The sequence below is a fragment of the Peromyscus leucopus genome, chromosome 14 (assembly GCF_004664715.2).
Source record: "Peromyscus leucopus breed LL Stock chromosome 14, UCI_PerLeu_2.1, whole genome shotgun sequence".
Lineage (NCBI taxonomy): Eukaryota > Metazoa > Chordata > Mammalia > Rodentia > Cricetidae > Peromyscus > Peromyscus leucopus.
This window is the reverse complement of record NC_051075.1, coordinates 67,894,018-67,922,016: the sequence shown is the minus strand read 5'-3', so window position 1 is coordinate 67,922,016 and position 27,999 is coordinate 67,894,018. Positions and strand designations below refer to the sequence as shown.

Below are 27,999 nucleotides of genomic sequence, written 5' to 3'. Positions count from 1 at the left end.
TCGTCCCGCAGCCTCAGCACATTAAAGTGGTTCACCGTTCACTGTCTTGCTGGGCCGCAGCCGGTCCCTAGGAAGGGAATCTCTGGCTTCCTTGCTTCCTTGACAGCTGAGGGTTATTAATACCCGGGGAACTCCTTTTGATGGATCCCCGGGGGAGGAGCTAACAGCTTGCTCTCCAAGTGTGCTTCTGAGTCATGGCCCACTGCTGGAACAGATCTGTCTTTATTTGGTGGAAACGGCATGTGTTTGAGTGTCTCGATCCTTTTTTAGTCATTTTTTTAGTGTCTCACACAGGCTGACAGCTTGCCATGTGTGTTTCTTGTTTACATATCGGTGTGAGCTCCTACTGTGAACTGTGAGTTAAGCAGCAGGCCTAGTTACTCTCTTGTCTGATCTTTGAGATTGCTGGGCCTCTCGTCCACATTATGTAGGAAGAGTGTGGCTCAGCCAGCATCCAGAGCCTCTATAGACAACCATAATCCCACTCCATAGCCTAATACATTTCCTAAGCAAATGCAGCAGGCTACGTCCAGGCCTCAGAGTACCTGAGCTCAGAGGTCAGGGTCAATGTCAAAAGCATTAGAAAGTGGGTTATGGCTACCCAGAGCTGCAAGCCCAGCCCAGCCCTCTTAACCATACATAGTTGAGGACTTGGTTGAGACCACATAAATGAGTTAAGAGTTGGACCAGGGATAGGGATGTAGCTCAGTGGTAGAGTACTTACTTCAAATATTCCCAGCAACACACACACATGCAAAATGAATAGCAGAGCTTGTCTATGGCTCCACATAATAGAGTTCTCAGAAGTCTAGCTGTACATAAACTCACACATTGGTTAGAACTCACTTGAACACCCCATTTCTCACCCACTTCCTGACTGAAAAGTCAGGATACTCCCAGGGCTTGACAGACGTTCCTTAGTGTTTCTACAACTATAGTGGCCATTTATCGGTCAAATGTTAGAGCTTGAAAGGGTAGTAGGTGTGCAGCTTAGTGTTGGTGTGCTTGCGTAGAATGAGCACTGGGTTCAGTCTCTAGCATCATTTGTCAGATGGGACAGATGCTGTTAGCAAGGCAAGGTCTCACACACACACACACACACACACACACACACACCAGTGATCCCATCATTGGGGAGTTCAAGGTCATCCTTGACTACACATAACACTGTCTCAAAAAACAACAACAAAAGAAAACCAGAAGCTTGTGAAAGGGGCTTGGGTTACCCAGTGGGGTAGCTCTCACTTCCAGCCTCCTTGAAGGATGCCTGGGGACCCGCTTCCCCAGTGAGAGACCAGTTCGTTAGCTGGCCTGATGATTTAGGGAACGAGTGTTGCTTGAGACATGTATCTGATAGTTCTCATTAGAGGATTTTGACACGCAGTGAGAGCCTAGAATCCCTCTAAGCTGCTCCTTGAGACAGCAGAGCAATGGGCCACAAGTGGTTTTGCTACACTCTTAGCCATCTGAAGCCAGCAGCGGCTGAGTCCAAGCTTCCTATCTCAACTACAGTCCATCCGGTTGTTTCCTCTCCTCCTTGTCTTGTTTCTTTGTCAGGCATTAGCCTGGCATCTTCCCGAAGCTGCATGAATCCCTGTGGAAAGTTCCTAGGCAGCTGCCCCTTATTGTCGACTTCTGTGGACATGTAGACGAAGGAAGGCCTGTGTGGCTTTGCTGCCCAGAGCTCCTACCAAGGCAGGCTCTACAGTTTGCATCTGACTGGACGTGTGGGGATCTAGAAAGGACTTTGGGGACTGTAGCCACCAGTGCTTTCCTGGTTCAGTCATCTCCGATTATATGGTGCAGACTGTTCTGCAGAAGGAAGCCACCTGGCCTGAGCTAGGCCCTGGGAAGGTGCTGCAGCTCCAGGCATCCTCTGGCTAGTCCACTGGACTTGCATGGGCTGCACCCTGTCTCCAGTTACCACATCTGGGAGTGTGTGGAGGTATTAAAGCTGGAGTTGTACACCTTGGAATCTGTCTTAGGTGAGCATGCTCCTGGCTTGGATGCCATCTGGTGTAACCACGCTCCATTCTAAGCCTTAACCAAGGGACATGGTTCCAACGTGTCCGGTGTCAGGGTCTGCTGGTCTTTCCTGTATTAGGCATTTTCAAAGCACTCTGGATACCCCACTCATCTCTGCTGTCTGCTTCTCCAGGGTCTCCCCTCCATAGAGCACTTGGCATGTGCCCAGCCAGCTTGATGGCCAGCCTACAGGTCCCGAAGAGTCAGGACCTAAGCTGATAGAAAACACCAGCCGCAGCTGTGGAGTCGATGCTGTCCAGCTGCACAGTCCACAGAGGAGTTGACTTAGCTTTGCAGGACTCCTAGTGTTCAAAAACCTCGCCATTCACATTCTCTCTCCGGCACCCTGTTAATGCTTTCGAGGCTGTGAGTTTTCTTTGGCTAGACCACTGTGGGATAGTCATTCCGCACCTTTGTGCCTTGGTTTCCTTATTTACAAAGTGAGACTAGCAGTAGATTGGGCTAAGGATACGTGGGTCAGTCTAGTTAAAACAGAACGATGTCTATCACAGAGTCCATATAACAGTCACCACTTGGATGCAAGGACACCCAGAACGCTCAGAGGTGGCTCATACACTCAGTTCTGGCTGCCATAGTTGGCTTTAAGCTCTGGAGGTGGGTCTAGACAGGTTCACGGCTGATGACAGTGGAGTCCTAGGGTTGTCCCAGGCATGAAGAGGAAGTATGCTGGCCCATCAGAGAATGGGTGAGGCTCGCCTCCATTTGAACAGTTGTGTTGTGGGAAAGTCTGAAGTGTGCTAGTAACACCCCACCCCACCCCCGTCCCCACCCCACCCCTGTACACCCACACACCCACACACACACACACTGTGGTGATTGGAATGATAAATGTCACCCATAGCCTTAGGCATTTGAATCCTTGGTTCTCAAACGGTGACACTGTTTAGGAGGCGTGTCCTTACTGGAGGAAGTATGTCACTGGGGGCAGACTTCGGAAATGTAAAGACAGTCCGTTTCTGGTTGGTTCTCTCTGTTTCATGCTTGTGGTTCGAGGTGTGAGAGCCCTTAGCTTCCTGAGCCAGCCACCAATCCTACTGCTTGCTGCCACACCTCCTCCTCTCCGTGATGGGCTCTCATCCCCTGGAAAAGTAGCTAACAGGGAGGGAGGGAGGGAGGAGAGACAGAAAATTGGCCCCTAGAATAGAGACTTTTGGTCAGCCTTTAGAGGATGGTGGTTAAGCTATGTATACCTCAAAGTTGTATGTATCTGTATGTGTGTGCACGTGTGTTACGCACGCCTGTGGTTGTATATGCTGCTTTATTGGTTTTGACATGGATTCACTTTTTAATTGTTAGCTTTGTCCTAGGAGAAAGAAAGAGGAAACCCAGTCAACAAAGATCCTATTAAAAAGTATGAGCAGATGGCTTGGGAATTATTGTCCTCATCTCACAGATGAGAAAATGAGGCCCTGGAGTGTGGAGTGGCTTGCCCTGGGGCCATACCTAGCTGGGGGTGTTTGTTTGTTTGTTTGTTTTGAGACAGGGTCTCACTGTGTACCCTGACTGGCCTGGAACTCACAGAGATCCGTCTTATCTGCCTCTGCCTCCCTAGTGCTGGGATTAAAGGCGTGCACCACTGTGTTTGGCCTGAGTGTCTGCGGTGGGTTCAGAACCCTGGTCTTTCTGCTCTCTGCCCATTGTTTTTTCTGTACCATTCCCGCGGTTATTTCTGTTAGCGGTGGAGATGTGCTGTAGGGAGTGGATCCTGCCCAGAACAAAAACAAGCTGTCAGTGCAGTAGGAGCAAAATGTGGAAGGGCATGCTTGTAATCCTGGTGCTCAGGCATCTGGAAGACTGAGAATTCCAAGCCAGCGCAGGGTATGCAGTAAAACCAGGAGGGCAGGGGACTGTAGAAGCCTCAGGGAGAAAGGGAACAGGGTCTTACGGCCTAGCCTGGGCCGGCCTGGAATTCTCAGTCTTCCAGGTGGGGTCTGTGCCAAGCTGCCACACCGTTGGAACTGGCGGTAGCATGGATCGTGGTCCTGATGCAGTGGAGGGAGGCGGGGAAGGATAGCCACAGGAATTTTTGTTGAAGTCACTCATGGTTCAGGAAAACTGACTCTTGGAGGACATGAAAACGCTCACTGGGGCCTTGACTCTGGGTGCTGGCATTCGTTGGTGAACTCCTTAGGGCAACTGCTGGCCCACGGGTTATGCTTTTTCCAGCTGCACTTCTGGTGGTTTGAGTCCTGCAGCCTTGAGGACTCAGACCTCAAAACAAAAGCCTGGGGGTGCTGTGCTCAGTGAAAAGGAGTGTTAATGCTGGCCCTCGGTGTGGTACATTAAGGGACACCTGGTAATCAAAGAGGCCATAGCACATTGCCTCATGGGGAGAGGTAGTTTTGAATAACAGGAAAGGATGGAGTTTGTCCACTTAGGAGGATAGGAATTGTATTATACTTTGATGCTGAGTGCCTAGGGACCTAAGAGCCACCCCTTACTATGGGCTTGAGGGGCAGGTTTAAGGTATCACTGGATGTGCTCCTGTGTCCTCTTCTGGGCTCCTCTGGTCCACCATGGGGATGCTCTGTCCAATGAGGGAAGGAAGTGAGGACTTCAGGACCTGAGTCTAGCATCTAGCTCATTAGCCCCACCATGACATGCCCAGTTCACCAACTAGCCCTGTGCCATGAAACAGCTGCAAGGCAGGAGACCTGAGGTTTAGGTGTTAGAAGATGTGAGATGGAGGAGTTGGGCGAGCCACCGCCTCCTCCCGGGACATATTCTTGAGCCTGGATGGATGGTCCTTATGGTTTGGACTGTGACTCATTGACTGTTTCACTTCAGTCTTACTGGTGTGCACCAATCCTGTGGGCATCCAGATGTGGCACCTCCATTCTTCCTCCCCAGGACTTGGTGTGCTGTGGTACCAGTGCATAGTGAGATGCTGGGGAACGTTGCCCCGTCCTCATGCTGGCTGCAGAATTGGCCTTTGTCAAGGGCACAGAGAGAGGCCGCCTTTCTGCCAGCTTTGTAACAGTCACCCCACTTCTGCAGAGGTTTACACACAGATGCGTTTATTTGTCTCGCTGTGAGAAAAACCGCCTCCTCTTTTTGAAGCTATTGTGTTGCTGTGTTGTGTTCTCTCCATTGGAGAGTCGGGTTCTCTGTCCCAGCATGCAGCTGACAATAAAATGGTTTATAACCTGCAGGAGTGCTCATGTTTTTTCCCAGCACCTCATTTCATCAAGAATGAAGCTGTTCCCAGGAGTGTCTGGTTTCCCACCAGCCATTCACCAAGCCCCACACTGTTCTTGATCTGGGAGAACGGGTTTTGTAAAGTGACAGCTTAGCCCAATCTCCCCAGCCAGGAAGATGGGCAGCTAGTAAGTTATGGGCGACCTTGGAGGAGGGCAAACACTCCTGGCCTCCTAGCCGCCTCCGACAGTCTCTCCTGGAATGGAACTCTCAAGCAGAATGAGGGAGGAGCCCTCCCCTTCCTGGGCAGTAGGGTGGAAGCCTAGATCAAAGGCTACAAACCAGTCATGCCTGGCAGATCAGACCATGGCCTCCTGAGTTCGTAGCTGGACCTCTGACTGAAATAATGCCGGCCTGGGAGATGATCTGCCTGGGGGGCAGCAGGCACTGTAGCTGGGACTGGAGGAATGACTCACTTGTGAGGAGCAGTCCCCCCAAGCCTGTAGGCAGAGAGGCAGAGGAGGCCGCAGCTGGAGGTTACTGAGAAGGGGGCCTACGGTGTAGGTTCTGGGCCCTCTTCAAGGCCAGCCTGATCTACATAGTGAGCTCCAATACTGCTGAGGGTGTGGCTCAGTATAGAATGTTTCTTAGCATGCACAGTCCTCTGTAATACAGAAATCCATACTGAAACCAGGCACGGTGGCTCGGGCTCATTATCCCATGCTCAGGAGTCAGAAGCAGGAGTTCAAGACCCCATCTCAAACAAACACACAGATTGGAGAGATGGCTCAGCAAGTAAGAGCTTGCTGTGGAAGCCCGAAGACCTAAGGGTAAATCCCCTGCAGCTACGTGCAAAGTCTGCTGGGTGCACGCACACCTGTAATTTGAGTGCAGTCTGGGAAGACAGAAGGATTGTTGGAGCTTGCTGGCTGCTAGCCTAGCTCCAGGTTGAAGGAGACTGGCTGTCTCAAGGGAATAAGACGAGGAGTGACAGAAAGGATGCCTGACCTTTGCATGCACACGGGGGAGCCTCTGGCTTTTGCATGCACGTAGGGGGCCAGCACACACACACACAACACACACATGCACATACAACACACACACCACACTCCCATGCACACACATGAAAAAGAGGGCTAACGGTATGATATGCTCAGTGGAAGGCCACTTGCCTGGGCTGTGGGAAGTTTTGGGTTCCATTCCCTGTATCACAACCAGAAATAAATAAATAAAAGTAAAAAGAGCACCAGGGCATGTGCCCAGAAGTCCAGTGCTTGCCTGACCAGCATGAAGCCCAGGCTTCCATCCCAGTAGGGAGCAGGTGAGCTGTGGTCCTGCCTTTACAGCTCTGTGGGGGAGACGGGTGCTGGTAAGTCTTCTGGTTCTGTGGGACCCACCATGGACCTGGCTCAGCCTAGGGCCCCAAGATGAACAAGTGTGCCTCGTGCTATAGTTGGCTCAGAACTCTAGGGAACACACAGAGCAGCAGCTCTTGAGGGACTCCCAGTGAACAGCTCTTCAGATTGCCTTCTCTCCCTTCCTTTTCTTTTCTTTTCTCTTTCTTTCTTTCTTTCTTTCTTTCTTTCTTTCTTTCTTTCTTTCTTTCTTTCTTTCTTTCTTTCTTTCTTTCTTTCTTTCTTTCTTTTGTTCTTTCTTTCCTTCCTTCCTTCCTTCCTTCTTTCTTTTTTTTCTTTCTTTCTTTCTTTCTTTTCTCTTCCTTTCTTTCTTTTTTCTTTTCTTCTTCTTCTTCTTCTTTTTTTTTTTTTTTTTGGTTTTTCGAGACAGGGTTTCTCTGTGTTGTTTTGGTGCCTGTCCTGGATCTCGCTCTGTAGACCAGGCTGGCCTCGAACTCACAGAGATCCACCTGGCTCTGCAGTTCTGAGTGCTGGAATCAAAGGCGTGCCCCACTCCCCAACCCTACCCCATCCCATCCCCCACCCCCTGGCCAGATTGCCATTTCTAACAGAGGAGGCCAACTTGGAGTACACAGCTCCTTTAGGGCAGGGTTCGTCATCGTGTGCCCACATTTGCACACTCTCCTACCCAGTGCTGTGTTGTGGCCCCACCGTGGTTACAGTGTCCCTAGAGACCTTCTAGGCCTGGGAGTGGCAAACGGGTTTACTCCTGTGTGCAGGCTGGTTAGCTTTGCCTGGGGTTTAAGTCTTCCACCCACCGTGATCTTGGGGAAAGTGTTCAGTCTGTTGGCTGTGACAGCAAGGGGATCACTGGGGTCAATCCGTGTATGAAGGGGAGTATCATGGAAAAGTTGCAGCCCAGGGAAACTGTGTTCGACGGCGGACCTAGCGTTAGAACCCGGTGCTGCTGACTCTAGTCTGTTGCTCTTTCTCTTGCTTTGGCATCGAGGAATCATCCTAGCTAGAGAGATGAGGAGGGCAAGTAGCAGCAGGCTGTAGAGGGAGTACACTGTAGAAGGAGACAGGAAGAGGGCTTCAGACGGGAGAGGGCAGAGAGCCGGCTCTTGTAAGAGAAGCCTGCCTGGTGTAGAAAGTGGATTTTCTATGCCCTTCAGTGCCTGGGGCAGCAAGGGTGAAGCTGCTGCCTGGACCCCTGGTGCTAGGTTTGAAAGCATTTTCCTTTCAGCAGCAGGGAGAATGTGGTGTCAGGAGCCCTACCCACTCAGCCACTTCTGGATTGGCTTCCAAATGCATGCGAAGCCTTCGTTTATGAAGCACACGGGGAAAGGTATTTGAAGTGTGTGAGTGTGGTCATATAAGAAAGTGCTGGTACTCTTTGGAGCTGCCTTGTGATGGAGGGAAATGGAGGGATACTCCATTGCGCTTTGAATATTCTCTTGTGTAGTGAGGAGGACACAATTCTTGTGTGCTTGCTGATTGTTTGGGACCACCTCTTGAATCTGTAGTACTGTGTTCTAATTGAGACCGTATTTGCACCCCACACGTAACATGGATCTGGTGGGTCATAGTCTCTGTTACATTGTTCGTGGACAAGAGACTGGAGTTCCCACAGGGGAAGCCCCTGCGCCCTTCTCTTCCACTTACTCAGGAGCTTCTCGGAGCCATGAGCAGCATGTGACAGGTCCCACACAGGAGCTGCACCCAGCAGGCACACATGGCTCCAGCCAGTAGCTCATTTTTCTTACAAGAAGAGGAGCTAGTTCGGCGGGTCGAAGAGTCGCCTAATCTCCCGAGCCAGCAATGCTACTGCATCCTCCTTGCATGGGATTGGTGGGCCACACAGTCACCCTCTGATTGGCGATCTTCGGGGCTAGTGGCTGGCAGTCATGGTCATGGAAGGAAGAAAGCAGGCCTGCCTGGGAGTGTAGATCATGCCGTCCTGAGACTGCAGCTCTCAGCACCGCAGATGCTGTAGCCATGCTGGCTGGACCTTTCTCACTCCCCCTACCCCTCTACAGTGACGTATGAAGGACATGTCAAGAGAGACATGCGGCCTGTGTGATTGTGGTCTAAGGAAGTCCCAGTATTCTTTGGAAGTGTGTTTTGATGGACAGTGGAGTATCATGCTGGAGTTTGCTTTAAAATTCTTCCCGTGTTTCAGCAAATGGACAGAAGATGGGTGAAACTTCTCTTGCTCCTTGATGAGGGATGGGCATGTGTGGCTGACTGTGTGTCTCTATTTATGATCATTCACAATAAAAAGGCTTGCAGAAAGCCTCCTGAGATGGCCCAGCAGGTAAAGGTGATTGCTGCTGAGTCTGGTGACACGGCTTTGATCCTTAAGACCCACGTGGTGGAAGGAGAGAACGGACTCCTGCACATTGTCCTCTGGCCTCTCTTAGTCATAAATAAATAAATAAAAATTTTAAAAGATCCATTATTTATTTGTGTATGTATGTGTGCACACACTCACATGTGCATTCTGGTGCCCATGGAAGCCAGAAGAGGATGTTGGAAACCTTGGGGTTGGAATTACAGGTATTGTGAGCAGCCCTGATGTGGGTGCTGGGAACCAAACTCAGGTCCTCTGCAAGAGCATCAGCACATGCTTTCAAGCACTAAGCCATCTCCAACCTCTAAATGTAATTGGAAGGAAGGGAGGGAGGGAGGAAGGAAGGAAGGAAGGAAGGAAGGAAGGAAGGAAGGAAGGAAGGAAGGAAGGAAGGAAGGAAGGAAGGATTGATTGCAAAATGTGTATAGCATTCTGGTGGGGCCTCACTGTCAAACTGACCGATCTAGAGAAACTGCTGCATAGTCCTCTGTTTGCTCTGTTCCTGTGTTTTTGCTCCTCATCCTTGTCTAGCTTTATATAATTACTGTTTTATTGAAAAGTTGTGGTACACCCAGAGCTCCTTCAGATGAAACCTCATCATCATCGGTAGGTTTGCAAGGGTTATTCATAGTGCCCTTGTTTAAATAGTAATGTGAGTTTGTTTTTATTGAACAAACAGTAGCAGGAAGAAAATGAGGTGGTGTGAGGCCCTGGTCCTCCCAGGATCTCACTGAAGCCAAGGTGCCAGGAGAAGGAAGGGTCCTTGTAGAGTCCTATCTCACAGCATGGAGGGCCTTCCTCACAGTGGGTGTGGCCAGGCCCCGACAACTTTGTCTCATTCGAACCCATATCAGCAGTTAACAGCCCCGTGGCATCTGTACTCAGCCCCAGTCTTTGCCTTGACGGAAATGCTCCTTCTCATCCTATTCTCGGGGTGACGTCTTTCACAGGAACCCAGCCTCCTGAGGACAGACAGTTAATGTTTTCCAGCAGGCCCACCACGGGGAAGGTGGAATGCATAAAGAACTCTGATTGGGGGGCCAGGCCCTGCTGAGGTAGGCCATGGCTGCCAGCTGTTCAGAGCTACATGCTGACAGCTGTCAAGGAGAGCAGGTGCCAGGCTGCCACGGAGGGAGGCAAGGTCTTCCTGGTGTCCATTCATTGTGGACACACGGGGGCTGAGTGAGAGGAGGCATGTGAATTAGGGGACTTAATGATGGAGAGTGTGAGACACGCTGGACATAGAAAAACCAGTTAGACATCCTGGCGACACACCCCCAGCCCGTTCCCGAGCCATCCTGTATGGCCGTGGCCTGATCTCGCACAGACCAGCCTGGAAGGGTCTTATCTGTGTTTCAACACCTGAGCCTTGTGTAGGCGTTAGTATCATCTAACCCTTGTCTGAACTACTGCTTTGGGCAAGAGATAACCTGGTGTTTTTTTACTCGTCGGTGGGAGGCGTGGGTGCTGGATGGGACACAGGGTTTCAGAGTCAGCTTGGCTCCCGGTCAGGACCCAGTTCTCGGGCATAGTAGACCGTCATGCTGGGTTGTGGTGGGTTTGCTTGCTTCTGTGAAGGGGACACCATAAACCTAGGAAGGATCAGACCCTTGGTGGGCTCCTGTGACAGCGTTCACCATTCTGTTTCTCATCTGCTTCTGTTGGGAGCGTAAATTGTCACCGTTGCTTTGGGAAATGTGGCTGGCATTGTCTGGAGTCGTGCCACGCACCCTGCAGCCCACCTTGGCTTCCTTCCTAGGCATACATCCGAGAGAAACTAGCACGCGGGCGGACGTTAGGAGACACGGACGGGAATGCCCACTGTACTCTCGTGCACAATAACAAAAACCTGGAAACGGCCCAGATGCCCATCAATGGGAGGACGGTTGGATACACTAAGACACGACTGCACAATGGAATATTACCCAGCTGTCTAAACAAATTACGTACAGTGGCATGCGGCGCTGAAGATGAATTCTAGCAGTACATGATAAATAAATATTAGGTAAAAATAGCAGGCTCCCAGACACCACACGTAGCACTATTCCTTTGTTGTAAGGTGAAAGTCAACTAAATCTGACAATACTCAACGGGCGTGTTTACAGACACAACAAAAGTATTTAAGGATGCTAGCCAGAATTTTCAGGTTCTGAAATCTGGGAGTAGGGTGTCTGGTTAATTGTCGGTTCTGTCGGGTCCTGGCCTCCGTTTCACGTGGAGGCTTTGCAGGTGGTTATTGCACTGTGGAATGAGGCTAAATGCAAGTGTGCGAACCCACATGAGCATCAGGGGCGAAGGATTATGCTCAGTAATTAACCCCGTTCTGAGCATGTCAGGCCAACAACCCTGCAGCTGGAGTTGGTCTTAGCTAAGGCTTCCGTGGCCCGGCATCTGTCTGCTGAGGGTTGGGGTGGAGTCTGTGTTTTCATGGTTCCCCTCCCCTGCTTCTGTTCAATCAGCACCTGTCCATCCAGTCAGGTCTCCCTTCTCTGGGATGCCTGCTGGCTACTGTGACCTCAGCCAGCTTGGGGCGTTTCCCTTCCTTAACTACTTATTTCCTATCTGTGTCACACAATTAGTACCTTGTTATGTATGGCCTCTCCGGGTAATCGTTCCCACATGTGGGTCTCTGATGAGATGGTAATCCCCACAGGGCAGAGGTCAGCCTTTATCTCCTCTCCTGTGGTAGATAGCTCCCTAGTTCTGGGCCTGCTCACGCCTTCCCCTGAGATAACAGAATCCAAGTCCTCTTGGGTCTGCACAGCCAGGCGGGCCATTTGGCCGTGTGAAGTGTATGTAGCATAGTTGCTGCCCCTCTGGAAAGCCTACCTGAGAGGAGGTGGCCTCCTTCTTTCCTTCTCTTTTCTTTTCTTCCTGCAGAGCAGGGAAATGGCCTTGGCTCTAGCCTCCACCCGAAGGGCAGTGAGATCAGAAGCACCCAGGGTCCCAACACCCTGGCTTCTCATAAATTTGAGTTCTCTGAGTTGCTACTTTTCAAGGCTTTATTAACCACAGTTGAGCATAATTCTCTGGTATGTCTCAGCCCTCCACTTGTTCTTAGTATTATTGGATACAGGATGAGTATACCATTATTAACCCAACGACTTAAAAGTCTGTGGCACCTGTTGACTCCCAGACTCTGGGTTTATTTGCATTCACCCTGAGACCTGGACCCCCAGGGACTCCTTTGGCCCTTTCTGCTCACTCTCGGTTGACTGCCTGGGCCTCTCTTGACTCCTAAACCCCATCTGTCCACTAGTTCTCTGAGTTAACAAGGTACCCCGCTGCGTCAGTCAGACGGTTTGCAGCCATGGGGTCTGTGCTCAGGCCTTTGCAGGTACTGTTGTCTTCACGGCAGGGGGACAGGGAAGTAGCGCACCTCAGGGGTGTGCCCTCAGCTCCACAGGCCCAGAGCCCAGCCATCTCTGCACTGGAATGGCTGATCTCTCGACAGTTCACCGCTGTTGAAGGTAGCTCTGCTACCCTGACCCTGCCAGCCATCTGCCACCATTCCTGTCTCCTCCCGAGGAAACCAGCATGGATTGTAGGGCTGGAAGTGTGGGCACTTTATTATGATTTCAGTCTCTCTCTTTTTTCCGAGACGAGGTTTCTCTGTATTTTTGGTTCCTGTCCTGGATCTCACTCTGTAGACCAAGCTGGCCTTGAACTCACAGAAATCTGCCTGGCTCTGCCTCTGCCTCCCAAGTGCTGGGATTAAAAGGCGTGCCCCCCCCCCTCCCCAACCCGACTCTCAGTCTCTTTTTAATTAATTAGTTTTTGTTTTGTTTTTTTCTTTTGAGACAGGATCTTTATTATCACTTTTCTTGGGGTCCACTTCTCGGTGGACACAGGATGATAGCCACTCTTGGAAAGGGAGGGGGGTGGCTTGGCTGGGTAGGTGTAGGGTTGCCACCTCGGGCAGTCCTATAAGAGGCCAGCACAGCCTCACCCTCTGACTGGGCAGCAGCCACAGTTCTGGAATGCTAACCTCAGGGCATGGCCAGCCAGCCTCTGCAGTCTGTGGGGAGAAAGCCTTAGCCATCTCAGTAGGCCTGGGGCTACTGTGAGTGGCCAGCTGGGGGCTGAGCCAACGTGTGGCTTACCCAGTGGTGGCTGATTGGGGAGAACGGGGCCCTGTAGGTGGAGTGGGCCCTGCTTTTACTACTTTGTTCTCCGCCTTCCGAGTGGGAGGTGGTTCAGGATGACTGGGACTGACCTCTCTCTTTACAAGCAGGTCTCTATTTTTCTGTGCCCGGCAGGCAGGGTTCCTCCTTGCTGAGCTCACGGTGGGGAGGCTAGTCAGTGCCTGGAGGGCAGGAAAACTGTATGTTTCATCACATTCTCATCCTGGCTTCTGGTGCCCCGCTGTGAAAAAGCTCAGATAGATTTGAGTGAATGGAGACTTGAAGGAACCTAAAAGTGAAGCCGCTAAAAGTGAAGCCGCGGCTGAGCATGCAGAGCCGAAAACGAGACTGAGGTGGGAAGGTGAGGGGCTTAAAGAGCCCAGTGTACAGAAGTCCTGAGAGAAAGCCTAGGCTTGGGAGGGTCTGGGAACATGGGTGCAACTGCCCCAGAGAAGCCCGACATGTTTATGCATCTGCTTTTAATTGGATCCCCAGATTTGTGTCATCCAAATGGGCTTGGCCACCTCTCCTCATGCCAACTCCTCTGGATCCCTGGGAGGACACGTGGGGCTCACTGTGTTCTTGCTTCCTGTCACCAAGCATATCGTGACCTTAAGGTTGGAAGGTCGAGCCCCACTTGGGGGTTACTAGCTGTGCCCCAGGCTCATAGCTTGCGTCTTCATCTATTCCTCCAAACCTCTGTAGAATGTGTAGCTGGAGTGAGCTGGCTGTCCACACCCATGCCTCACAGGTGCTCATGTGATAAGCACTTAGTTACTGTGTTGTTGGGTCTTTTCATGGCATCTCTGGGCTACTGCTGGAGGAAGGAGTCCACTTGCTGCCATAAGAGGGGTGATGCAGACTGCCTTCTCCTGCCCAGTAGGTCCGGCTGCAGTGAAGCAGACATGGTGTTTCTGTGATGGATGACTAGGCCTTCAGCTGGCTGTGGGACCGTCAGGGCTGCTGGTCTGATTTCCAAGCTCCTTGAAGGTGCTCTTGGATCCTGGCTGTCTGCCTCATGCTCACCTTGTTCCCAGCCGGACAGCTTCCCTGCTTGGAAACAGGAAGGGATGGGAAAGGCTCTCTGTCTTCTGTAGCTAAAGTTTTCCTGCCTTGCCCACAGTCAGGACAAATCTTTGTCACCCACCAGTCCCACAGCCGCTCAGACCCAACCAAGTAAACACAGAGACTTATTTTGCATACAAACTGTATGGCCGTGGCAGGCTTCTTGCTAACTGTTCTTATAGCTGAAATTAATCCATTTCCACAAATCTATACCCTGCCACGTGGCTCATGGCTTACCAGTATCTTTTCATGCTGCTTGTCAGGGTGGCAACTGGCAGTGAGTCCTTCTGCCTTCCTGTTCTTTTATTTCTCCTCTCTGTTAGTCCCGCCTATACTTCCTGACTAGCCACAGCCAATCAGGTTTTTATTAATTGACCAATCAGAGCAACTTGACATACAGATCATCCCCCCAGCACAGCCAAGTGCAGACCATCTCAGACACCTGCACTCAGGCCCATGGTCCTAATCATCCTCTATGCGGACCTGCTGGGTAAAGCCACGAGGAACCCGAAAAGGGCTCCCACAGGACGTACAGAACATCCCACAGCAGTCTTCAGCTGACTTGGTGTGCCTGGCTGTCAGTAAGATCCACTGTCAGGCTGTTCATATAGAGGGTGCCCATGTTTCCTGGGGAGTTGTGGTCCCTGAATGAGATCATTTGGCAAATGGCATTGATTCTTTGGAGTGCTGGGCCCTGGGAAGTCACAGCCCCATTGCCACCCTTAGGAGCCCACAAGCCAGGAGGGAGACTGCAAAGATGAGACCGGTTGAGCCAGGAAGGCCGCTGCCCGGCTTTGTAACCAATGGCATTCGCTCTTGGCCACATTCCCTTCGCAGTCAGTACTCCACACGTTATAGTCACCTGTCCCATTTGATTGCAGAGAAGGAGTGACAGCAGACCTTAATTCCAGGCGCAGACATCATTGGGTCAGCTGTGGCACATTCTGCTTCTGAGTTCAGATCTGACCTTTGGACCATTTTTTAAAATTATTTATTTTTATTTTATGTACATTGGTGTTTTGTCTGCATATATATCTGTGTGAGGGAGTCAGATCTTGGAGTTACAGACAGTTGTTAGCTGCCATGTGGGTGCTGGGAATTGAACCCGGGTCCTCTGGAAGAGCAGTCAGTGCTCTTAACTGCTGAGCCATCTCTCCAGCCCCCCCTTTTTTTTTCTTTTTAAGATTTAACAATTTTATTCTATGTGTATGGGTGTTTTTCCTGCATGTATGTCAGCATCATGTGTCTAGTACCCAAGGACACCAGAAGAGGATGTTGGATTCCTTGGGAGTGGAGTTACAGGCAGCTGTGAGCTGCCCTATGGGTGCTGGGAACTGAACCAGGTCCTCTAAAGAGCAGCCAATACTCTCAACTGCGGGCCGTCTCTCCAGCCCCACTCAGGATCCGTCTGAATGCAACACTCCAGATAGCCATTGCCAGACACCTGAGCCCAAAAACCAGACAGAAAACCCCTTGGGAATCTTTGCTCACCTGAGAAGAGGGGTCTTTGCTCCTCAGCATGGGGTATCTGACCACAGGAGCCCAAGGCAGAGGTAGCTGGGCTTCCAGAAACATCTTCTGTCTGAGCCCTTCCTGTTCAGTCTTCGCTTTGCCTAGAGCTCTCATTCTGCATCTCTACCTGGCTCACATCTCACATCGCACCCCTGTCCTGTTCAATCCTTCTTTTATCCAAGGCCTTGATGTCTGTGACATAGATGTATTTACCTCTCTCCTTTTCCACCACACCCTCCCACCCCCATCCCTGAGCTGTCAGGGGGGTCTATGGATAGAGTGGATTTTTTTTTTTCCTTTTTTGAGACATTGTCTAACTCTATGGCACTGACTGGTGTGGGACTCACTGTGTAGACCTGAATGGCCTCAAACTCAGAGATATACCTGCCTCTGTCCACTGAGTGCTGGGATTAAAGGGGTGGATCTGGTGTTGGCAGAGAACCTAACTCTGGTTCCACCTGCCTCCTTTAGGACTAAATGAGATAATGCAGTATCTGGCCAGTTACTGACTTAATGGGCCCTTGGATTTGTGATTGTTCAAAATAAAGTATCCTTTGCATTGGAGTTGGGCAGTGTTCGTTGAGGTCCTGTGGCCTCTGTCCACACTGGACTAACCCTCCTTTTGGCCAGCCCTGATCAGCCAGCCCTTGGTAGGTGTCTCCCAGGGACTAGCACTTGACACATGACCTTCCTGGTTATCTGTGCAGGGGACACGGAATGATCCCAGCCCGAAGAGGAGTTAGGATGGCTTGGGTTAGGGGCAGGCGTGGTGGTAGGTGGGTGTCACCGGATATAGCAGGTTGTAGCAAGCGATGGGTGGCCACCGTTTGTGGAGCCACCCCAACCAACCCTCACTCCACCCCCAACCGGGACGGCAGCCCTAGAGCAGATAACATCTGTTGAGATTTCACTTCCTGCCAAGATATTACTGGTGAAACTGGTTTCTACACACACACACACACACACACACACACACACACACACACACACACACACCTGTCCGTTGTCAGCTCTGCCCTGAGCTGTCTTCCTCCAGTTTCCTGCTAGAGCGTATGTTCTTGGCGATGGAAGTTTCTTGCTATCTAGGTGAAGTGTCATCTCTTGCCACAGACTCCTATCTCTGTGGAAAGTGGCTGATTTACAGAGATCTGCCTGCAGGATAGAGGACAGTGAGGGGGCTGTTGGGAGGCGGACACACAATCCTGCTCGTTTATCCACTCTGCTTCTCCCTCTCTACAGCCTTTGTCGTCCATTCTCCCTGGCACAGACTGAGTCTAGCAGGCATTGCTCAGCCACGCTGCACCCTCCCCCACTGAGCCCAGACCAGGCTCCTCAGCTCTCAGTGGGTGTCCCCACTACCCCTGGGGAGTCAAAACTACCCTTGGGCCAGGCCGTGGTGGTGCACACCTTTAATCCCAGCACTTGGGAGGCAGAGCCAGGCAGATCTCTGTGAGTTTGAGGCCATCCTGGTCTACAGAGCAAGATCCAGGAAAGGCACAAAGCTACACAGAGAAACCCTGTCTCGAAAAAAACAAAACAAAAACAACAAAAAAACAAAAAACAAAAAAAAACTACCCTTGATGTTATAGGCAGGGGTGTGTGTGTGTGTGTGTGTGTGTGTGTGTGTGTGTGTGTGTGTATCCCAGCAGATGATCCTGCTTAGCCTTCCTCCCTTCCTGTGCCTGGCCCAGAGGGATAGAGAAGGCTGTGAGAGCATTTCTGTTTTTTGAAGCCTCTAGAGTGGAGTTGACACCCCCCTCCCTATGCAAAAGTAGCTGTGGTCTGTATTTCTCCAAGGGCTCCACTTCCTGGGGCTATGACCTTGGGTCTTCATTACAGTCAGGCTTTTCTAAGTCAGTGTAGGAAGGAGGGAACATCCATAGCCCCTAAGTATGTTGGGAATGACACCCAGCAAAACCCAAGGGCACCAGCATGGGTTTAGCCAGCACGGGCTGGAGGATGGATTGCATACCAGGTCCAGAGAGCTTGGTGGCCTGTGGGTTAGGGAGAACACTTGCTTGTCTGGCAGCCGTTCCGAAGCTGGTAGAGACTTTTAAAATCATAGATGGGCACTCGCTGGTGAGTCACTCCCTGAGAAGTGGCTCTGTGCACATCTGGTTCTCAGTTGTCACGCTGGGAATCTGGAGGAGAATGTACCACATCAGCCTTGGGGTTGGAGGACAGAAGGTGGTTTGGTCTCTGTTCCCACCTCCCCTGCTGCAGACCCAGGCAGCACACATACCTGCACATCTTGGTTGGTACCTGTTCCTTGTTCTTCATCATTTCACATCAGGACCATCTCTCTCGTGGAGCCTATACTTTAACTGTTATGTAACGGTGCGGCTGAGGCAGTGTAATTTATGAAGAGGTTTATTTAGCTCATGGTTTGTGGTACTGAAAGCAAGATCAGGCAGCTGTTTTGGAGGCCTGATGACGGGGAATCTCACAAAGGCAGAAGTGGGTGCAGAAGAGATCACATGACAAGGCAGAAAGCATCTGAGATTTAGGGGTCCTTTGAGAACTGCCTAATCACTTCCCATTTGGCCCTGTCTTTTTAAAGCTCTCACCATCTTGCACACCAGAGCCTAGCAGGATCCCCTGCTCAGCAGCCAGCTGTCTTTGTTAGGGTGCTGCGCCTGCAGGAGAGGAACTGCCTCCTCCCAGCCGTGGGCTCTGAGAGCAGGCGCACCCACACACTCAGGCTGGCCTGCCTTCTCCCCGCAGGTTGTATGGTTTTTGTTTTGGTCCACAATCTCCAAACAGGTGCAGCATGTGACACCCAGCAGTCACCCGGAAAGCAGAGAGTCAGACATGAAATAAAATCACATATGTCATAGTTTCTGGTCTTTCTGCTAGTTTTCCCTGCCTTCTAGATGCTTGCCCTGGGGTGATGGAGTCAGGGGACTGCTAACCACAGGTGGCCTTTGTCCTGAGGTACTCACGTGGCAAGGCCTAAGCTTGCCCTGGTGTGTGGAGTGGTAGATTTGTGTGCTGCCCCCAGCCCAGTTCGCTTTTGGGCCCTCAGGTCCTGGCAGGCTGCATGGTGTGGGCTGCCATCTGCAGCTGGAGACTCTGGGCACTTTCTGCTGTTCTTGCTCTGACTTGAACCTCAAGAATGAAGGAACCAAGGGCAGTGTGCCGGGTATGGTGGGACACAGTAGTTGGGGAGGTGCCACTTGCTGGGATGGGGGAAGGCTATGCCTCAGTCACTGAGCTCTGGTTAGTGGAATGCTGGGGTAGAAGGTTCCTGCCAGGAAGGCAGCCTGGAGCCTCCCACGTGACTAGAGGTCCGGAGACGTGCTTTGTTCTTCAGGGACTGCTGCGGCACCTGGCCACCACCTTGCTGCACCCGATGGCATGTGTCACACTTGTCTTAGCCCACCCTGCTTGTTGCATTGCTCCCTACAGGGGCCAGGCTCACTCACTGTAACAGTCCAGTCTCCAGGAAGCCTTGCCTTCTCTTCCCAGTTGCTTCCTCACCAGGGAAAGTCCGGGCCTTTCCCGGAAGCCCAAAGAAAGGAATTCTACGACCTGATTGACAGCAGTCAGTTTCCTCCTGCTTCTAAGATTGGGCTCCTTATGTTAGTCCTGGTTCCAGCACTGTAGTGCTGTCCAGTAAGCTAACAACGGAAGTGTTGGTGGGGAGAGGACGGGACAGCCCCGAAGTATGAGACAGCTCTCCCGTCTCAGCTGTGGAAGTCCTCCTCCCTTCCCCAGGAAGCTGGTCCTGATGCGAAGTGGGCCCTTGTCAGACACTCATGGGTCAACGAGCAAAAGGCTCTGGTGTGGTACCAAGAGCCCTAAGGCAGGGTCCGGTGGGGCCTGCTTCTAGACCCAAATGTGGTGCTAGGCCTCCCTTTTTTTCTACTCTGGGCTTGTTTTCTGGCTCTATAGGTAATCCATAAGGCTGTTGTGGTTCGATTCTGGATTCTTGGAGCTGCAGAGATGGCTCAGCAGTGAAGAATGGGCACTGCCCTTGCAGAGGACCCAAGTCCAGTTCTCAGCACACACATCGAGTGGCTCCAGCCCCAGGGGGTCCAACACCTCCAGCTTCCATAGGCGCCTGGCCACACACAGGCATGCATACACATAATTAAAAATAAGACTTTAAAAAAACAGTAAATTCTTCATCTCTCCTGATGTTGGTTGGACTTTGTGCATGGATGAGACCTGCCGCCCCTACACTTGTGGTTGCTAATGACATCATTAGAGAAGTTGGTCCCCAAAGTCTCCCTCTGGTTTCTCACGACCAGACATGTGTTCGTCTCATACAGGACTCCCCAGGCACCTTCACCCTGTCCTGATTCCCTGGCATTAGACAGACAGCTGCCCACAGAGCAGCCAAGGGGACGGGCAGGCGTTTCTTGGGGTTACTTGAAGTGTCCTCTGGGCCCATCCATCTTGAGTTCCTTGGGCTCTTTCTGGTGTATGTATACTTGCCTGCCTGTCATAGCAGGCAGCTCTGGGCTGATGCAGGAAGGTGGGCCGTGTGTTGTGTATCCGTCCTCCCCCCCCCCCCCTTCCTTAGAAGCTGGAGTCTTGTTCCGCTACAGGTGAGTGTGTCTCAGAGAGGGCCTGGTTTGCCCTTCTTGGTGGTGCTGCTTTTTTTTTGGGGGGGGGGGGGCTCCTCCCCCACAGTTCTCCTTTTCAGTCAGCTCAGAGGTATTTGTCTGTCTTTCCGTCCATAGGGAACGAGCTGGCATTTGTTTCTGTTCTGTTGGAGGAGGGTTTCTGGTGACTTGGTTAACCTCAGACAGGCCTTAAAATTGCCTTATCCTAGAACACAGCTTGGCCTAATTAGGGAAACCTGTGCTGCCATGCTTGTTCAGCTCGGGCTGGTTTCAGGCCCTGGGGACCCTGGATTAATTGAAACGAGGCGGAACAGATGGATTGAGTCTATCAGCAGCGCTCCACGGCAGCCTCTTCACACTAAAGCACTTCATTACCCACTGATTGTACCAGGACTCCTGCCCCAGTCAGCAGGGGCTGGGTTAGGACGAGAGGACCCTGAGCAGATGGAATTACAAGCTCCTGGTCCCCTGGGCCGTGCCTTGAGCAGGTGTCATGGATAAATCACCATGTTATGTTTCTTCACTGCAGTTAAATTAGAAAATTGTGGTCCTAGTGGTAACAGTCCCCAAAAGCTCTCTGTGGTTCACGATTTTGGGGTCAAATCCCTATTGCCCTCTCAGGGGTGGCCGTGTGGGAGGCATGCTGGCCTGGGCTGAAGAGGCAGGCTGGAAATGTCATGAGTCAGTAGTGAAGGTATGAAGCAGGTGTCGGCTACCGGAGAAGCCCTGGTTTGGGCCGTGGGGAGACTGGTGTGGGACAGCCCTGCCCCTCACTCTGGTTCCTCCCATGAATGAAATCCCCGAGCACCACCATATAGCAGGTCCCAGATTGTGTGTGCTGGCGATTCCTGTCCTGCACACCACATAGCAGGTCCCACAGATTGTGTGTGCTGGCGATTCCTGTCCTGCACACCACATAGCAGGTCCCACAGATTGTGTGTGCTGGTGATTCCTGTCCTGCACACCACATAGCAGGTCCCACAGATTGTGTGTGCTGGTGATTCCTGTCCTGCACACCACATAGGAATGGTAGGAGGAAAAAGGAACAGGAACCTCTTTATGGCTGGGTGTTTCTAGTAAAGTGATCGGTGAGGTACAAGAGCCATGTCGGAAGGGCAGCTTTTGTTTTGGACAGTGTTGTTGAAGTGTGTTCTGGGAACTATCTTGGCTAAATACAGGCAAGAGATTTTGAGATGTAGCACTCGGAAGAATGTAAATTGGTGGCACAATAGTGTCAGGCCACAGAAGACCCATGTCATTCTTCTCCCAACTTTAGGGTCTCTCTGGGGCTCTGTTCCTGCCACGCTGGGTAGAGTTGGTGCCCTGTAGTTCCTGGAGAAGTTTCCTGGTGGAACCTGATGGTGTTGGTAGACATCTGACACTAATGAGGCCTTTCCTGTGGGCTGTCACCACTGTGGTTTGGGAATTGAGGAGGAATCTTTGTTTTGCTTAGTTTGCTCCTAAGATGATCACACTTGGGACTCTACAGTTTAGAAAGCACAGTATGTTCAAGCCCGCATCACAAACTCACTTCGGAATGTATCTTTCACATTTATATTCAGTATTCCACATATAGACATTTTCATGGAAAATTACAAAACACTCTGAACTATTCCTTTTTTTCCTCCCACTTTGAAATAGTTCATCTTTTGCTGACAGTTGCAAGCTGTGAATCTTAAGGAAACAGTGTGAGACTGTGCCAGGTTTGAAAGGCATGGGAGATAACTCTGCAGAGGGAAGCATTTGGTCTTTGGGGTTTGGTTTCTCATCAGTATGGGGAGAGAGAAGACACCTACATAAAAGAGGCTTTGTAAGGGAGCCTTAATGCAAATCTTTAGGAATATTTTCTGATTCAATTTCCCCAACTGCCACTATTAGAGGCTTTTTGATGCCTGAGTGGGGAGCTGATTGACAAGTAAAATGTGGAAGTCCCATGGAAGTGGAGGATGAATAAATTTAGAGAGAGAGAGAGAATGTTGCATGTGATCGTGGGCACTGCTGCTTTGGCTGAGGTTTGGGAGCTGAGAGGGCCCTGGCCAGTGTTGTGGGGCCTTGTGTAGAAGGGCATCTCAGTGGAAGAGCAGCATGTGCATCCTTTAATGTGCTGCTCAGTAATCTGGGGCTTGATCTGCTGCTTACCTGGAACATCTAGGTGTTTCTCAGCCAGTCCTTTACCTGTCAGGCTTATAAGCATCCTCCACTCAGCCAGAAGCCCCCTGCCCCTGGGAAGGCCTTGACGGCACTCCGTTTGCTAGGCTGTGACTGTCTACTTGCCATTCTCAGCCACAGCCAGGTCTGCGGTGTGTGTCCTATGAGTATCTGAACTCAGACAAGACCTGCAGGGTGTACAAGCAGCTCACACAAAGCTGATGACGTTCATGTTCTTGCCTTTTAGTCTTGACTCTGACTGAGAGTCTGGGTAGGTCAGTGTGAACGTTCTTTGTGGTCTTGTTTTGCCTCTGTAGAAAGCCCCTGTTTTGCTGCATGAACCATCCTCATCTCCTTGGCAACCAAGAACATCACTTTTTTCCTACTGCCCGTGCAGGGTGTTTAACTTTTTGGGATCTCCCTTCTTACAGAGAATGAGCTCCAGACTGATGCCCTTAGCCTCAGCAGCTCTTATTTTTCCTTCTGTATTCAGTTTCAGGGTGCTAGAGGGGTGGCTTAGCCATTAAGAGCACTGACTCACTTTCAGGGGACCCCAAGTTCTTTGTGAGCACCCTATATATGGTGGTTCACAGTCATCTCTAACTCCAGTTCCAGAGGGTTTGGAACCCTCTTTTTGACCTCCACAGGTGCCAGGCATGCATGTGGTGCACATACATATATGCAGGCAAAGCACCCATACACATTTAAAAAAAAAAAGTTTCACTCAGCTGGGGGTGGTTGTGGGCTGTTCTTTCTATTTTTCATGAAATCATTGTTCTTTTTTGTTTGTTTGATTTTGAAGACAGATTCTCACTATGTAGTCTTGGTTGGCCTAGAGCTTGCTATGTAGCCCAGACTAGCCTCAAACTCACAGAGATCCACCTGCCTCTACCTCCTGCATGCTGGGATTAAAGGCATGCACCACCAACCCCGGCTGAAATCATTGTTCTTGATCTAGCAATCCCACACTAACCTCCACACATGCATATAAAAGTAGTTTTATCCTGATCCCTCTCCTCGTTTTGTTTCTTAGAGACAGTCTCATTTATAGCCTAGGCTGGCCCAAAACTCACTTGTGAATTCCAAGCTGACTTTAAGCTCACAGTGATCCTCCTGCCTCAACCTCCCAAATGCTGGGGTTATAGGCATGTACCTCCCGAATGCTAGGGTCATAGGTGTGCCTGGCTTCGTTTTTGGTTTCTTGAGCCATGGTTTTACTATATATCCCAGGCAGGGCTTGAATTTGTGCTCATCTTTCTGTCTCTGTTTCCTGAGTTCTGGGACCTCAGGCAAGTGGCACCATGCCTAGCCTGGTGCTGTCCTGACTCTTTCAGTAACTTACATTTCCTCTACCTGTACAGAAAAAGATTTTTCCATCGAAATGTGTGGCGGAGACTGATAGGCCTGGTTAAACTTCACAGAGAGACTCCAGCTTGGCCTCTGCAATATGTAGTGCTCTTCTGGGGTTCCCCACCCACAAGTCCTGCCTTCAACACTGCCTGTGTCCTGGGAGGTTCCTCCCCTAGAGCCTCCACCTGCCTCATCCCTGGTTTCAGGAACCCTCTTCTCCAGGACCTGAGGTTCTCCTGAACTAGCCAGCATTTGCTCTTCTAACTGAGGCTTGAGGTGCCATGGTAATTTGTTTGTTGGCAATGCATTTCATCCTGTGACTCAAGTCAACAGGATGTGAGGTCCTCAACCCAGGACCTCACATGCTCTATACCTCGATGCACATGAATTCTCAGGACGGGTGGACAATGGATAATTTCTTTTCCTTTCACTGGGTCTGGCAGGTGCTTAGCTCAAATGCCTGGTAGATGAATGAATGCCTCTTGTGGTATGTTTTCTGCATGAGAAGCTGTACATTGGGGTTAGATTATTTTAAATTGATTTAAGTATTGTGGAATCTTTAGAAAATACTGGGAAAACTTGGTGAAATCCTGTACATTCTGTATTTGGGTCTCTCTTAAGGTTTTTAACCTATCTGCTAAACATGCATCTAACAGAATCATTCATTAGATGTGCATTCGGCTTGTTTTTTTCAAGTCAGGGTTTCTCTGTGTAGCCCTCGCTGTCCTGGAACTTGCTCTGTAGACCAGGCTGGCCTTGAGCTCAGAGATCTGCCTGCCTCTGCCTCTCAAGTGCTGAGATTAAAGGTGTGCACCATCACTGTCTGCCTCGGCTTGCTCTTTTGTTCAGTTCTTGGAACTCTTTGTTTGAGGCAGGATCTGGCTATGAAGCCTAGGTTGGCCTTAGACTTGTGGCAATTTTCCTGCCTCAGCCTCCTAAGGGCTGGGATTATAGACCCAAGCCACCATGCCTAGTGTATTCTTAACTCTTTTGGGGACCGCTGTAAACCACAGACCTTGAGACCAGCCACCTTATGCCTCCTGACAGTCAGGGAGGCCGAGGTTCTGGCTTGTTCGTAGTGCAGGCCTAGGTGCTGCCCTGAGGTCCATCAAGGCTGGTGTGACAGACATTCCTGGAGAGGGTTTGGCTGCTCCCCTTGGTCTTGAGCATTTGATGAGAGCCTATATTTGGATCTGAAGCCCAGAGTAGAATGGCAGAAAGGGTACCTATTAGAATATTAAGTACTCTCCTGCCTGCTCCCCCCCCCCCAGGCTCAGGCTGCCTCTGCAGGATGCAAACACACCCTCCTCTGACCCAGATTTGGGGGATTGTTTCTAGCAGTTAACTGCCAGTGGGCCATCCCAGGATTGGATTTAGTCCACTTTCATTTATGAAAAGGACTTAGGCAGGCAGGGCTGTGATGGCAGATCTAAAATGCAGTGCGGAGGGTACCAAGTCGTACCCGCCCCTCTGAACGGGTCGTGGGACGGGGACGGGGACGGGGGTGCCTTCTGGAAGGACAACTTGTCAAGCCCAAGCCTTTGTTAAAGCTTGTCCCCCATCCCCACATCAGGATGCAGCTGTGGTATTCCGAGGTGGTTGGGTCTGGGGGATTGTGGAGAGCTCAGCACTGGGCTGTACTCCAGCATCAGCCGGGCCAGCCCTGCTCCTCGCAGCCAGCCTGGGTGGAACCAGGTGTCCCAAGCAGACTGTGGCAGCCACTTCACAGTGGTTTTCTGTTCTGGGTGCCAGGCAGAGGGGCCTCTCGTCGGTACCCCGCTCACGTCCCCACTAGGCTGAGGGCCTGGGTACCGACGAGAGGCCTGGCTGGGAGGGAGGCTCCACCGCTGCAGGAGCCTCGACGCGTTTGCTGGACTTTTGTTGGGGGAGGTCAAAGGTGCAAGGGAACTCACGGGCCACTGAGTACCTTGTCACCCATTGTGGGTATCCTGTAGCCATCCATGACTGTCAGAGCCTGGAGATGCGGCTGGTATGTCTGAGGATACAAATTGCTATTTTAGTTCATTTGAATAAATAAAAAAAAACCCCAGGTATCCATTTAAGTGCATTTGGAACAACTAGGGAATTGAAATCTACTTGTTCAGCTGTAAAATTCATGAAATCTATGTACAGTTCAAGTTTTCCCAAAGTGCATACAAATTGAGGAGTGATCTAAGTGTAAAATATACTCTAGGTTTCAAAGATCCCTTGAAAAAATATAAAATGACTCAATAATAATTTTTATCTTGATGTTTTAAATGATTACATTTAGATACACTGGCTTTAAAGTATTATGAAAATACTTCCACTTTTATTTATCTTTTTAAAGTGGGCTTCTGAAAAATTGGAATTACTGTTTGTCTCGAGTTACGTGTGGCTGGCAGTGTTAACCTCTGAGCCTGCTCTTGCTGTAATGTGATGAATGGCCCTTTAGGGGAACTGGCTAATGGCCTTTGAGCATTTTCCCCATTGAGTTGGGTTTTAGGAGGCTCCTGGTGTTTTACGGGGAACACTTTTTAAAAGCCTGTTTATAAATATTGTTTCTTTATTATTATTTATTTATTTATTTTTTTGAGACGGTCTTGCCGTGTTGCCCGGGCTGGTCTGGAACTTCCCCTTTTGAATGCTAAAATTATTGACCTGCACCACTGTGACATGAAACATTTTTTTTCTCCATTGCATAAATAACACCTTCCTTAAGGGAAATTAGGAAGTACTGATTAAATGAAGCTAAAGACAGCTTTCCTAACGGTACTTTAATGATATTTTGCTTAGTGTTAGCACGAAAGTAGAACTTCTCGGGGATTTGACAGATTGCCTTGACAATGGTGAAGCAAGCATTGTTTGCTATGCTTATTTATAGAAGGGTGCTCGAAGGCTCGGAGACTTGGACAAGGTGGCAGGAAAGCCATCAGGACTCGGAGTGGGATGCAGGCGGTTGTCAGGGGTGCTCTTATTCTTCCAGGGCAGCCTGATGCTGGGACTTTGGGGGGGGCGCTGCCTAAAAGGATGGGCAAGCTGTCCCAAGAACCCCATTTTCCAGATGTGCTGTTTGGACGTGGGCTGGGAGAGTTTTGTGTGTTGCCACCTGAGGCATGTTTGAGATGACATAGCTGTGGTTGGCAAGGTGACATGTGAGCCCAGGTACTAGAGAGTCCCCGCTGTCCAGTGTCTCCCCTCATGCTTTGAGGTGGCTTTGAGGTGCTCCGCTGTGAGACTAGCCCACGAGGTGCTGGGCTTGTTTCCCGAATGCCAGTGGGAAGAGCCTGCTGAACACAGCCACTGCCTCCTCCCATTCTGTGCAGCAGAGAAAGTCAACTCAGGCTACGTCTCAGGAGAAACCCTTTTCAAAGGCACAAGGCTTCACTGCTGTGCCACCCACCCCTTTCCACCAGTCTTCCACAAAACTGGAATTTTCTGTGTGTGTGTGTGTGTGTGTGTGTGTGTGTGTGTGTGTGTGTGTGTGCGTGCGTGCACGCGTGTCCACCAATATATGCACATGGAGCCAGAGGTCTATTGGATATCTTCCTCTATCACTCCACTTTTATTATTATTATTATTATTATTATTATTATTATTATTTTAAGTTAGAGTCTCTCACTGAGTCCAGAGCTCACTACTGGACTGGCTGGTGATCTCTGAAGATCCACCTGTTGCCGTCCCCATTGCTGTCCTGTGTCGTCGTCCTCCCAGCCCCCTGCCCCCCCCACACATTGTGGTAATATCCTCTCGGCCACGCCTCAATTTTTCGTAGTATTTGAGATCCAGACTCAGTTCTGCACGTTTGCATAGCAGACACTACCCGGTGAGACATCTCTCCAGCCCCAAATTGGGTTTTTCTTTCCTAGATTTATGAAAAGCAGTTCTAAGCTAGGAGGAAGATCGGCCCTGCCTAGCCTGGGGAATGACCAGGGCTGTGTGTGTGGCAGGGCTGCCACCACTGGCCAGAACACAACTCCCAGAAGACCTACAGATAGAGGCTCTAACCATTGGCCTAGCCCCACCTTCTTTCAGGGACCTTTGTATGAGGGTTAGGAGGCAGCTGTCCCCAAGGCCATCTTCTCTGACTGGGCTGAGCAGCTAGACATTTTCCTCTCCTAGATGATCACTCCCTGTGAGAAAATAAAATCTCCTCTTCTAGAGCTTGCCCCAAAGCCTCACCCCGTGCTCAGATCCTCAGTCCCCAGCTTATAAAGGCTCGGTAGCAGCTCATTGTTTATTCCCTATTTCGTTTTAACTGCACCAACTATAGGAACAAAAATAATTCAGTATAGATAGCTTTTAAAAAGAAGCTTAATCCTAGCATGTCATTTATCTTTCCCTGCAAGTTTCTGCAT

General features: G+C 50.6%; 1 protein-coding gene across 2 annotated transcripts in view; it reads left to right on the top strand.

The window, feature by feature from the left end:
* Ccdc88c (coiled-coil domain containing 88C) overlaps nucleotides 1-27,999 on the top strand; it is a 124,856-nt gene that overhangs the window by 22,433 nt on the left and 74,424 nt on the right. The window lies entirely within an intron of this gene.